A 13,911-nucleotide genomic window follows, 5' to 3' on the forward strand; every position below is an offset into this window, starting at 1 on the left:
TAATTTCAATGATTTATATGTGGCTGTCCAAATTTCCCAATACCACTTGCTGAAGAGACTTTCTTTTCCCCACTGTATGTTCCCCACTATGATTAATTGTCCATAGTTGTGTGGGCTTATTTCTGGGCTCTCTATTCTGTTCCAATGATCTATATATCTGTTTTTGTGCAAAAACAACTGTGTTGTTTTGATTACTGTAACTTTGTAGTATTGTTTAAAATCTGTGAGGGCTATGCCTCTTGCTTTGTTCTTTTTCCTCAGGATTACTTTGGCCTTTTATGATTCTATATACATTTTTGGATTATTTGTTTTAGGTCTGTGAAAAATGTCATGGGTAATTTGATGGGGATTGCATTAAATATGTAGATTGTTTTGGGTAGTATGGCCATTTTAACAATATTAATTCTTCCTATGCAAGAGCATGGGATATCTTTCCATTTCTTTGAATCATCTTCAATTTCCTTTATTAATGTTTTGTAGTTCTCAGCATATAAGTCTTTCACATCCTTGGTGAGGTTTATTGCTAGGTATTTATTGTATTTTATTTTTATTAAAGTATAGTTGGTTTATAATGTTATGCTATAAGTATTTTCTGATGTGCCCAATCACAAATTTTCATAGAATGTATGCTGAGATCCAGTTACTGTTAAAAAAATCATGTCAGAAATCTTTCATAGATATTCCAGATAATAGCCAATATTTTCTTAGAAGAGTGACTAATTTGGGAAATGACTAACAATATCATGGATTCTGTTTCTTTGAAATTTCTAGAATGGCATGTGCCAAGCACCTGAAATACAGCATCATTTTCTAGCACATGTGTTGTATATGATGGCAGATTGAATTTTCTTATGGTTGCATGTTAAGTTCTGTGTGTATAATGGCCTATAATCCACCCAAGGTCCTGAACATAGGACCATGTATTTGCTAGAGGGAAAGAACACATATATTTGTAAAGTTTCGTTGTGAGAGGCTGTTGGCAGGTAAAATAAATCTCAAAATCTGTTATGGGTACTAATTACCACCAGTCGAAAACCCATCATCAATGGTGTGTGCATGTGTGTATGCCTGTGTGTGTTTGCATGTCTGCCTTTTTTGTGTGTAGCAATGAAAATGCAAATATAGGAGTTCCTGTGGTGGCTCAGTGGTAACAATCCCGACTAGAATCTATGAGAACGTGGGTTTGATCCCTGGCCTCACTCAGTGGGTTGTGGATCTGGTGTTGCTGTGAGCTGCGGTGTAGGTCACAGATGTGGCTTGGATATGGCATTGCTGTGGCTGTTGCATAAGCTGGCAGCTATAGCTCGGGTTTGACCCCTAGACAGGGAATCTCTATATATGCAATGGGTGTGGACCTAAAAAGAAAAAAATGCAAATATACATGAAAAAAGTAACCCTTAAAAATGTGGCTATTATAAAAGTTACAAAACTATTTTGTCCTTTTTCAGATGGATGGTAGGAGAATTCAATAAGAACAGCATTTGAAATGAGTAAATAAGAATAATAACAGCAAAAGTCACTACTTAGAGAAACATTTATGAGCATAGAATACACAGATTTTTTTTTATCAATTTGGCTTAGGTTACCCTTTGGATGCTTTTCTCTCTTACCAGACTAGCCTATATTTCAGCAATGATGTAATCATTCCACAAATGCAGGCAAATGCCTATTCCATCTGCCTTTGAATGTTTTTGGATTTTTGTCTCAAAACCAGACTCAAATGTTAAAAACTCTTCCATATGCTTGTTATTTCTCCTCTAATAAAATGTATTATGCCCTCCTTGATGCATGTTATTCTTTTATCGATTCTGCCTAGATAATTTTATCAAAATTCACGTTTTTTTGACACTAGCACTTGAGCATACTGTGTCAAAATGTTTTCACCTATTGATAAAGCTGTTGAATTCAACTGTAAGGAAAATGCAGAATCTTTAAAGAATGGAAGATGATTTTGGAGTTCCCATCATGGCTCAGTGTTTAACGAACCTGGCTAGCATCCATGAGGATGCGGGTTTGATCCCTGGCCTCACTCAGTGGCTTAAGGGTCTGGCATTGCCGTGAGCTGTGATGTAGGTCACAGACGCGGCTCAGATCCAGCATTGCTGTGACTGTGGCATAGGACAGCAGCGACAGCTCTGATTTGACCCTTAGTCTGGGAACCTCTATATGCTGCAGGGGCAGCTCTAAAAGACAAAAAGGCAAAAAAAAAAAAAGAAAAAAAAAGAAAAAGAAAAAGAATGGAAGATGATTTCATCGAATGGATATGATGAATGAGGATTTTTTTTAAACTCTTTAATCATTAAAAAAAATTGAAGTATAGTTAATTTACAATGTTTTGGTAGTTTCAGGTATATAGCAAAGTGATTCTGTTGTATATATCTTTTTTCTTATTCTTTTCCATTATAGATTATTACAAGACATTGAATATAGTTCCTTGTGCTATACAGTAGGTCCTTATTGTTCATCTATTTTATATGTAGTTGTATGTATATATTAACCCCAAACTCCTAATTTAGCTCCCCTCCTACCCCTCACTATCCCCTTTGATAACCATAAGTTTGTTTTTATGTCTGTCCCTTTTTGGGTGGACAATAAGAGAATTCAATAAGAGTAGCATCTGAAAAGAACAAATAAGAATAATGAGAGCAAAAGCCACTACTAATCAGAGAAACATTTATGAGGATAGAATCCAGATTTTTAACAATTGGGCTTCTGGATTCTATGTCTGTGAGTCTATTTATGTTTTGTAAATAAATTCATTTGTGTCATGTTAAAGATTCCACATATAAGTGATATATTATATTTGTCTTTCTCTGTCTTACTTCACTTAGTATGATAATCTCTTGGTCCATCCATGTTGCTGTAAATGGCATTATTTCATTATTTTTTATGGCTGAATAATATTCCATTATATATGTATACCACATCTTTTTTATCCATTCATCTGTTGATGGGTATTTAGTTTTTTTCCATGCCTTGGTTATTGTAACTCATGCTGCTATGAACATTGGGTGAATGTATCTTTTCAAATTATAGTTTTCTCTGGAAATATGTCCAGGAGTGGGACTGCAGGATCATATGCTAACTCTATTTTTAGTTTTTTAAGGAACCTCCACATTGTTCTCCATAGTGACAGCACCAATTTACATTCCCACTAATATTGTAGGAGGGTTCTTTTTTTCTCCACACCCTCTCCAGTATTTATTTGTAGACTTTTAAATGATGGATATTCTGGAGTTCCTGTTGTGGCACAGTGGAAACAAATCTGACTGATATCCAAGAGGATGTGGGTTTGATCCCTAGACTAGTTCAGTTGGTCAGGGATCCAGCATTGCTGTGGGCTGTGGTGTATGTTGCAGACACAGCTCGAATCTCGAATTGCTGTGGCTGCGGCATAGGTCAGCAGCTGCTGGTCCGATTCAACCCCTATGTATGCCGCGTGTACAGCCCTAAAAGAAAACAGAAAAAAGTGATGGCCATTCTGACTAGTGTGAGGTGATACCTTATTGCAGTTTTTATTTGCATTTCTATAATAATTGGTGATACTGAGCATCTTTTCATGTAGGTTTTAGACATTAGGTGGTGCCTTTGAAAGACATTTTTAGTTTAGAATCAATCCTTGGCAATATGGGACACTGACACTAAAATATAAGGAAAATTTTTAGGCATTATTTTTGCTTTCAGGTGATGATTACTACTCAAATATATTTGACAATGATTTAAAAATTATATGAGGCCAATTTCTTTATTGGAAATGCCTTGTGAAAAGATGTTAGTGTCCTGTTGTTTCTCCAGAATCCTTTTCTTTTCCAATGAGCCTCTTCATGGCCCCCCTGAACTCCTTATTCCTTGGTGTATAGATCAGTGGGTTCAAGCTGGGAGTAACAGTGGAATAAAAGATACTGAGAAGTTTACCTTCATCCTGAGAAGGACTGTCTCCTGGCTGGATGTACATGTAGATAACAGTCCCATAGAAGATTGATACCACAATGAGATGAGAGGAACAGGTCCCAAATGCTTTTTGCCTTCCTGTCGCAGACTTGATCTTGAGCACAGCTACAGCAATGAAGCCATATGAAACCAGAACGAGAAGAAGTGGTGTGAGGAAAATAAAAAAACACAATGCAAATACGGTTTCTTCCATGGCTGTTGTGTCCACACATGCAATTTTGACCATTGCAGATATTTCACAAAAATAGTGATCCAGGTGGTGGTTCCCACATCGAGGAAGACTCATAGCATAGGGAGACAGTATCATGCAATTAATGATACCAATTACCCAGGTCATGGCCACCAGGCCTCCACAGAGTTGGGGGTTCATTATGGTCATATAGTGTAGAGGCTTGCAGACAGCATTGAATCAGTCATAAGACATCACAGCCAGAAGCATGCATTCAACTGTGCATAATGTCACATCGATGAAAAGTTGAAAGGCACAGCCACCAAAGGAGATTTTTTTGTCTTTACCCCAAACATTGACCAACATTTGTGGGACTATATTTGTGGTATAACAGAGATCCAAAATGGCCAAACTTCTAAGGAAGAAGTACATGGGAGTTTGGAGACGTTCATCTAGTAATGGCAGCGCAATGATGGCGATATTTTCCATCAAGGCAATAGTGTAGAAGAAAAAGACAACCCCAGAGATGATCATCTCCAGTTGAGGCTGCCCTGGAAATCCAAGGAGTATAAATCCACCAAAGTAGCTATCATTTATCATCTCCCTATTAATATCAGCTGTGAAAATAAAAAAGCAACATACTGGAAGCCAAAGTGAGTATATTTTAAAACAATATTACTGGTATATATTGCTCAGAAAAACATGGTGTAATAAAAAGATCCATATTTTATATATCTCATAATTATTCTATTTTTTTGTTTATCCAGTTAGGTATAAAATTTATTTCAAGGGCAATTTGTCTACAGAGTCCATACTCTCAATTACTTTGTCTAGGCAAAAAACTGCAAAAGCCTCAGAGGAAAATCCTGGGGAAAATGGCTAAATAAAACCTGATGGACTTCCCTTTATAAATCAGGATGCTCGAGAGGAGGTTGGGAATCTGTAACAAATTATTGCCCCCTTTATCCAAGAGTTCTTAGAAAACGAAGGTTTTCTAACCCCTATGCCTTTTTTTCTAATATTTAAGCTGCAAAGATTCAATCTTGCTATCCATTTTCACTCTGCTATATCAATCTTCCGATCTTTTATTTTAAAATTTAAACTTACCTTCCAACTAAAATTTTGTATTTTGAAATGGTATTTTTTGCCTTTTACAACCTCTTCTCAGAACCAGGGCCCTCCCTGTCATTGAAGATACTGTTTTTTTCATCTGTACTTTTGATTCCATCTTCTGCTATTTCCTATGGGAGTAATTCTTTAAAAATGTACCCATTTCTTAATTTTATATTTAATCTCTAATATTTATTTGCATTCTTTCCCTCATCTTACAAAAACCCAAGTTCTACTACTCATGCATTTAAATGTTAAAACACTTCAGGAGGGACAATTGTGTAATTATTTTGTTTATATCCCTAGTGACTTAGGATTAGCACAGAAAAAAATCTGTAAACATTTGATATTTGTTAAAAGAAACTTTGATGACAGCGTCTGTATCTTTCCTTTCATATCTAAAAATATCTAGTGTCTTTTTTCAAGCTCAAGCCAAATATTCTATTAACAAAGTCTTTCAAGCACGCAAATGAATTTCTGTTTTCTAAACCAGTGGTCTCTTCGAAATTATTTTTCTGTTTGAATTCTCTATGGCAGCTTTATATCTTCTATATTAGACTTTCTCTCTGCCTTCATAAATAATTCTTTTCAGTTTTTCACTAGCATTTCTCCCACTGCAACTTCCATTCCTTTCCTCCTTTCTCCCTGAATCTATGTGCAGTTTTCTAATGGGATCCTGTCTTTCCCATATTTCCTCTACCTCCATGACTTTAGTTACTAATTTTGCACACATAACTAAGAATTCTGTTTTTTTCTAGTCTACTCCTCTTTTGCAGTGTCACATTTACAATTTCAGCTACTTCTGTGGGCATTTCCACTGGGTTTTACCCCCATATCAAATATATACAGAATTGAATTCATTATATTTATCTCTTAGAACAAATGTTAACTCTTTTTTCACATACTTATAATCTTTTAATTCTTGTAGCTGCCTCATAAAGTATCTCCTAAGGTCTTAACAAATGTTTGCTAAAGTGAATTTATGAATTTTGGGGATAGAAATTAAAAATACAGATACACTTTTTCATGTGAAATCAACTTAGGATTTAATATGTATCTTAAACCTTAAAGGCAAGAAGATTGATATAAAAGCCAGATGCTTTTATGCAAATTTCTTTAACTTTGAGAATCTTGTAAAATATTTTAAAGGCCACATAATTTCTTTCTCCACTTACCCTAATTAAGCTTAGTGAGTTTTTCTGTGGTGATATAACCAAAGATCTTCAGGAGAAAAATACCTCTAACTTTTCTAAAGTAGAAAATGCTTCTTTTTCTCTTTATCTAAATAGACTGAGAGAGTTTCCTTGCAGCCCAGCAGTTAAGGGTTCGGCATTGTCACTTCTGTGGCTCGGGTTTGGTCCAAGCCTGGGAAGGTCCCATACTGTGGGTGCAGCCTAAAAAAATAAATAAGACTGAGAATAAAATTCTTCATTACTTATACCATTATACCATTCCTCTCACTTGCCGTTGAGATCCTACATGATTGTGGCAGGAGGTGGTTCCTGACTCATCTTTCGCAGTTCATGTACTGATTCAAGAAGAACCTTTCTATTTATACGTTTCAGAGAAAAACATCTTAAATGTGAAAGATAACAAGTAGTCTTCCCCAACCAGCAGTGATTAAATTTGTTGAGTCTGGGAAGACCTTTGGGACACTGGGTTACCTATTAGCAATTAATTTCTATTGTAAAATTATCCAAGGAAGATCATTAAAAAAAAATCTCCCAGGAGAAATTCCCATAGTTAACCAACTCCTTTTCAACTTTATGTGGAAATTAAAACCATCATACTTATTATAAGTAATATTAATATAAGATTAATATTAATATAATTATGAATAATGAATATTCATAATATTAAATAAATAGTTACAACACTTTTAACAAGTCAAAATACGTTTTCATACTTAGTTTCATCAATAAAATATTTTTATTGATGCTGTTATTATTCCACTTTATATGGAAAAACATTGCTTGTCTAGAAGTTACAGATTATCACAAGGCAACAGAGGTAATGAACAGTACAGATGAGACACACAAACCTGCATATCACGTAATTTTAAATCTTTTCTATCACATCAATTTGTATAACCTAAGCTTTCAAATATATTTCAATAACACTGATATAGCTGATTTTGGCAAAGAATGGCATCTTTAGCAATAAATGGCCCCCATAGCAGTGTACCAGACTCGCTACCACAGGGAGAAAGAGTGACAGAATTATGGTGATAATCATTTGATAAACTTATGCTTGAAAAGCCATAATTTATTATTTAAACTTTTGCTTGTTACTGCCATTGAGGGCACATTGGTCAATTATGTACTCCCTGGAAATTGCCATTTTTTCAGCAGTTTTTACTGTTGAATAGTTTTAGTAATGGCAGCAGAGAATGTAAGCTATGTCAGCAATCCTAGAGTTGATTTATAACCACAGGTTAAAATTCTGTTATTAGTATGGTGAAAAACCATTACTTTTTCTTCTCTCAGAAATCACCTCAAACAATAGGAAAAATTAAAATTAAATGCAAATTTCGTTTAAAACTCTGACCTCTGAAACATAGATCTTAAAATAGAAGAATATTCTGAAATTAGTGAAGGCCAAGGAGGCGTGGAACAATGCAAGAGAAGCATGCCTGCTGTTATAAATAGCTCAAAGAATCCACATGTTCTCTCTTTGAATACAGTTTAGGATAAAACTGGCCCTCATTAGAAAAAACAGGAATAAGGAATGAAGCATATCAATGGGAGAGTTCTTATACCTAATACAATTTCTAGAAGCAGCTCAGAAGAAACCACTGAGATAAATTATATTTGAAAGATATATCCAATTGTCAGATCACTGGGTGTAAGTGAAACTGCGCTGTGATTAGACCTAGAGTAGAAAATCTTGGTTGATAGCAGAAAATGATAACACCCCCCCCAAACTCACTTATACACACAACCCTGGGTCTGATGGAACATTCTTAATAGCTTAAAACTTGACTTTGCTTTTTTCTCAACACAAATATTCTGGAAATGGTTAGTTCAGGAAAACATCTAACTTATTTAAATGTAGTAATAAATAAGAAATGAGTTCAAGATCTATAAAATAATAATAATAAATGGGCATGAAATGGCCAGAAAAGGAGCAAGTAGAAAATGAGGGATGCTCACGTCATCTTTTAAAATGTGAATACGCAGGGAGTTCCCATCGTGGCACAGAGGAAACAAAACCGACTAGGAACCATGAGGTTGCAGGTTAGATCCCTGGCCTCACTCAGTGGGTTGAGGATCCGGTGTTGCCGTGAGCTGTGGTGTAGGTTGCAGATGTGGCTCAGATCTGGTGTTGCTGTGGCTCTGGTGTAGGCCGGCAGCAACAGCTCAGATTAGACCTCTAGCCTGGGAACCTCCATATGCCGCTGGTGCGGCCCTAAAAGGACAAAAGACAAAAAATAAAATAAAATAAAAAATAAAAAATAAATAAAATGTTACTACGCAGGAGATGAGGATTGGGTACATATTTTATTTAAAAGAAAAATTTAAGGAAATAACCAGCTCTATTAAATTAAAACACAGGGCAGAATTATAAGAACTTATAAAACATGGCGACAGAAAGAGATGAACAATAGTATAGTGCATAAATCTCAGAACAATAAATAAAATAAAATTTTAAAACATGGGGACTGGACATGGGCTGAATAAGCCTTAAAGTAAAAGGAAGACAAGATTAAGAAGTTGAATGAAATAGGAGTTCTTGTCGTGGCTCAGTGGTTAACAAACCCAACAAGTATCCATGAGGATGCCGGTTTGATCCCAGGCCCTGCTCAGTAGGTTAAGGATTTGGCGTTGCCATGAGTTGTAGCGTAGGTTGCAGACATGGCTCGGATCCTGAGTTGCTGTAGCTGTGGTGTAGGCCAGCAGCTATAGGTCCGATTCAACCCCTAGTCTGGGAACTTCCATATGTCATGGGTGTGGCCCTAAAAAGACACACACACAGAAAAATTGAATAAAATAAAAATGAAATAAACAAAAGTATTTAAAAAGTAAGAAAATAATAGTTATTAAACTTTTTAGGGTAGTGAAGTATATATTATTGGAGTTCATATGTAAATATAACTAAAACAATGAAACGTAAATGAAAGAAAGGCATGTCTAAAAACTAAGATCACATTTTGAAACTACTTGACTTCAGTAAAGTATTAGTTAGTCAGGTGAAATTATCAGCCATCTATGAAAGGAATCCTATGATACGTAACAAAGAAAATGTATTATGACAAAGTTGTGTTTATTACACAAAAGCAAGAGAAGTCTTAATATTTGAAATCAAGTAATATGATTCACCACATTGATTGAATAAAATCAGAAAAAAATCATATGATCACCTTTATAAGGGGAAGATTAAAACATGAAAAAAATTTGTCGCCTTATAAAAATCTAGTTTTTAATTAAAAAAAAAGTGTATTTTGTGTGTGTGTGTGTGCCACACCTGTGGCATGTGGAGGTTCTCAGGCTAGGGGTCATATCAGAGCTGTAGCTGCTGACCTAAACCACAGCCACAGCAATGCCAGATCCAAGCCGGATCTGCTACCTACACCACAGTTCACGGCAATGCCAGATCCCTAACCCACTAAGCAAGGCCAGGGATTGAACCTGCATCCTCATGAATACTAGTTGAGTTCATTAAACGCTGAGCCACACTGGGAACTCCGTATTTTATTAATAAAAAAGTCTTTAACACAAACCTGTAGCAAATCATTAAATTCAAAGGTGAAATATTGAAACTTTACTCTCACATAAGTGAATGGGAAAAAAATAATCACTTCTAGTTATTATTCTACTGGATTATTCTAGTGGAGAACCTGGCCAATGCAAAAAGAAAATAAAACTAAGAAGAAAGTATTAGAAAGGGAGAGATAATTTGTCATTATTAGCACATAGAATGATAAAATATATTTAAAAATATAAAGGATATACAGATAAATTATTAGAATTAATGTTTGCTTAGCAAAGTCATTTGGTAGGAAGTCATTTGATAGTAATGTTTGCTTAGAATATAAGGAACATAAGGAATATACATCTGATATAAAGTGACCACAGAAAATCTAACATTTATTATGCGGTAATAGTGGAATAATGAAAACTCTCCCTTTGATATTTAGAACAAGACAAGTTTGCTCACACACACTATTTGTTCATCAATCCACAGACCTAGCTTGTACAGTAAGTTATATAGAAGAAATAAAAGTTTCATAGGTTGAAAAGGAAAAAATAAAACATTGTTAATGATAATACTGTGTATATTTAGACAACCTAAAATATTCTATGAATAAATTATTAGAATTACTAAGTATGTTTGGTAAAACCTAAATACAATGCCAATATATGAGTTTAGTTTTATTTTAATATGTCATAGTTAAAAACAAAATTAACATTTAAAGATGCAACTTATAATAAAATTAAAAATATCAAATATTTAGGAGGAAAACTCATAAAAGAGCTTTGAAACATATATTAATATTAATACATATATTTTTATATTTATGTATTAATATTATATTGATAATATATTATATATTACATAATATATAATTATGTTATGAAAACTATAATTTTTATGAACAAGTACTGATACATGGGTGAATCTTAAAAATATGGCATTTGAAAGAAGTCAGGCACCACAGGATACAATTATACAAAATTTTAAAAATATTAAAGTTATAGCATTATTTAAAAGTGCATACTTTGGTAAACTATATAAACCAAGGGAAGAAATTGAAACCTATATATTTAAGAATGATTGCTGCTAGGTGGGAAGGATGAGGATTATAATCAGAAGGGAATGCTTCAAGTATCTCTGAATAGATTTTTCTAAAACTTGATCCAGGTTTTACATCAAAGTTTATTGTACAACAGTTCTTTCAGCTGTACATTCATGTTTTTTTAGTCTAAAAAATTCCCTTTTATACTTTTAGTAACCTCCTTTCTTCTTTTTTTTCTCTTCTCTTTTTTGTTTCTCTTTAACATTTATTCTTTGGATGTTGGAATTCCTGGAAAATGTGACATTCTTTCTTTAAAAAATTTTATTGGAGTATAGTTGACTTATTTATAGGTATTCAACAAAGTGAATCAGTTGCACATATACACATATCCATTCTTTTTCAGATTCTTTTCCCATATAAGTTATATCAGAGTATTGAGTAGATTTCCCTGTGCTACACAGGAGGTACTTATTACTTATCTATTTTATGTATAAAAGTATATATAGGTTAATCCCAAATTCCTAATTTATCCCTTCCTTCAGAGTTTCCCTTAGGTAAACATAAGTTTGGTTTCAAAATCTTTGAATCTGTTTCTGTTTTGTGAATAAGTTCTTTTGTTTCATTTTTATTACATATAGTGATCACATTTTAATCACATATTAGTGATCTTATATGGTATTTGTCTTTCTCTGATTCACTTATCATGGTGATTTCTAGGACCAACAATGTTGCTGCAAATGGCATTATTTCATTCTTTTTTATGGCTGAATACTATTCTATTATATATACGTACCACATCTTCTTTATCCTTTCATCTGTTGATGGACATATGGATTGCTTCCATGTCTTGGCTATTATGAATAGTGCTGCACTGAACATTGGGGTGCATATATCTTTTCGAATTATGTTTTTCTCCAGATATATGCCCAGGAGTGGAATTGCTGGATCATATGGTAGTTCTATATTTAGTTTTTTCAGGAACCCACATGCTGGCCCCAAAAACAAGCAGTAAAGATTTTGAAAACCAGTGGAAAAGAGAATGACACTGGTTAATAGAAAGATGGTTACTTGCATGTGACATAAAATGTTTTTCTCTCTGTGATCATCAGAATTGAGTTCTTTTTTGAGTAATAAATGGGCAGAGGAAAGAAATTTTTGACATTTTAACATTGTATAACTAAGATGATCGATAACTAGGACTCTCGGTCATTTTGGTTAATAGTGGTTTTACCTCTGTCAGTAAAGAATAGCTTTTATCCTTTAAAATTATGAGAATATTTAGCTAGCATAATCAAAGGAAAATATTACAATTAATTGAGGAATGTCAGTAAAATTGGGACATGTATAACCTAAAAAAATCAGTGCATAATGTAAGTTGTTTTTAGTGTTGGCATGTCAGTTTAAAACTTATTTTAAGTATGGATTTTTGTACAGGTATCAATATATATTCGCTGTTACATAAATGTATTGGATTTGATAATAATTTTTATTATGTTTTCTGAGTATTTTCTTTCTCTCAGGTGATGTCTACAAAAGAAATATCTATATTTAAGGTTATAAAGGACACACTTCCATATTGAAAATTGCTGAGAGGAAGAATCAGTATATTGTTTCTGCAGAACTTTTTTTTTCCTAATCAGTCTCTTTACGGCCCCTTTGAACTCCTTATTTCTTAGTGTGTAGATCAGTGGGTTCATGGCGGGAGTAACAATAGAATAAAAGACACTGAGACGTTTACCCTCATCCTGATTTGGACTGTCTCCTGGCTGGATGTACATGTAGATAACAGTCCCATAAAAGAGGGATACCACAATGAGGTGAGAGGAACAGGTCCCAAATGCCTTTTGCCTCCCTGCTGCAGATTTGATTTTGAGAACAGCTACAATAATGAAACCATAAGAAACCAGAATAAGAAGAGGAACAAGACCCATAATCAGGCACATGGCAAATGTGGTTACCTCCATGGCGGTGGTGTCTACACACGCAACCTTGATCACTGCAGACATTTCACAGAAAAAGTGATCCAGGTGGTGATTTCCACCTCGAGGAAGAGTCAAGGCATAGGGGGAAAGTATCATGCAATTAACAACACCAACGACCCAGGCAATGGCTACAAGGCCCTGACAAAGTCGGGGCTTCATTATGGTCACGTCGTCCAGAGGCTTGCAGACAGCATTGAATCGGTCATAAGACATCACAGCCAGAAGGATACATTCAACTGAGCACAGTACCACATCAGTGAAAAGTTGAAAAGCACAGCCATGAAATGTAATTCTTTTGTCTTTGCCCCAGTTATTGACCAACATCTGTGGGACTATATTTGTGGTCTAACAGAGATCCAAAATGGCCAAACTTCTAAGGAAGAAGTACATGGGCGTTTGGAGGTCGTCATCAAGAAAAGACAGCAGGACAATGGCTATATTTCCCATCCAGGGAATGGTGTAGAAGAAAAATATAATCCAAGAAATAATCATCTCCAGTTGGGGCTGTTCTCTGAATCCAAGGAGTATAAATCCACCAAAGTAGCTATCATTGATCATTCTTTTCCTTTTTTTCTCAATAGGAATTCTGAAGATAAAATAATCAACACAGTAGATGCCACATGAGTATATTCAGAAACTTCACTACCAGATTCAGATCAGGTGTTACAGTAATGATAGGGATAACAGTTTTATTATCAAACACATAAATGTAATTTTTTTAATGGTGCAGATAATATAAAATTTAAGGCGTGATAGTAGAAGTGATGGATTATTACATGAATATTTGAATATCAAGTGAAATGTCCAAATTAGGATTCTAATGGAGAGATTGGTTGATAAAACCTGGAAATTTGCATCAATTTCTAGATATACAAAAGAGAGCTTTGTTCAATTTAATGTCATTAAATGTCATTTAATGTGACTGATTTGTTCCTGGGAGAATTTTCTCTGTGCCAAAAGCA

At 34.4% G+C, this 13,911-nt stretch overlaps 2 pseudogenes; both read right to left on the reverse strand.

The window, feature by feature from the left end:
• Positions 1-3,772: 3,772 nt before the first annotated feature.
• On the reverse strand, positions 3,773-4,720 carry LOC110258230 (olfactory receptor 2W1-like; annotated as a pseudogene).
• A 7,701-nt stretch (positions 4,721-12,421) lies between these two features.
• On the reverse strand, positions 12,422-13,507 carry LOC110258229 (olfactory receptor 2W1-like; annotated as a pseudogene).
• Between the last annotated feature and the right edge of the window lie 404 nt (positions 13,508-13,911).

The sequence above is a fragment of the Sus scrofa genome, chromosome 7 (genome assembly GCF_054392235.1).
Source record: "Sus scrofa isolate SSC_HxYL_T2T_F1_AM1 chromosome 7, Sscrofa_HxYL_maternal_Yorkshire_Landrace_v2.0, whole genome shotgun sequence".
In the NCBI taxonomy this organism is placed as follows: Eukaryota; Metazoa; Chordata; class Mammalia; order Artiodactyla; family Suidae; genus Sus; species Sus scrofa.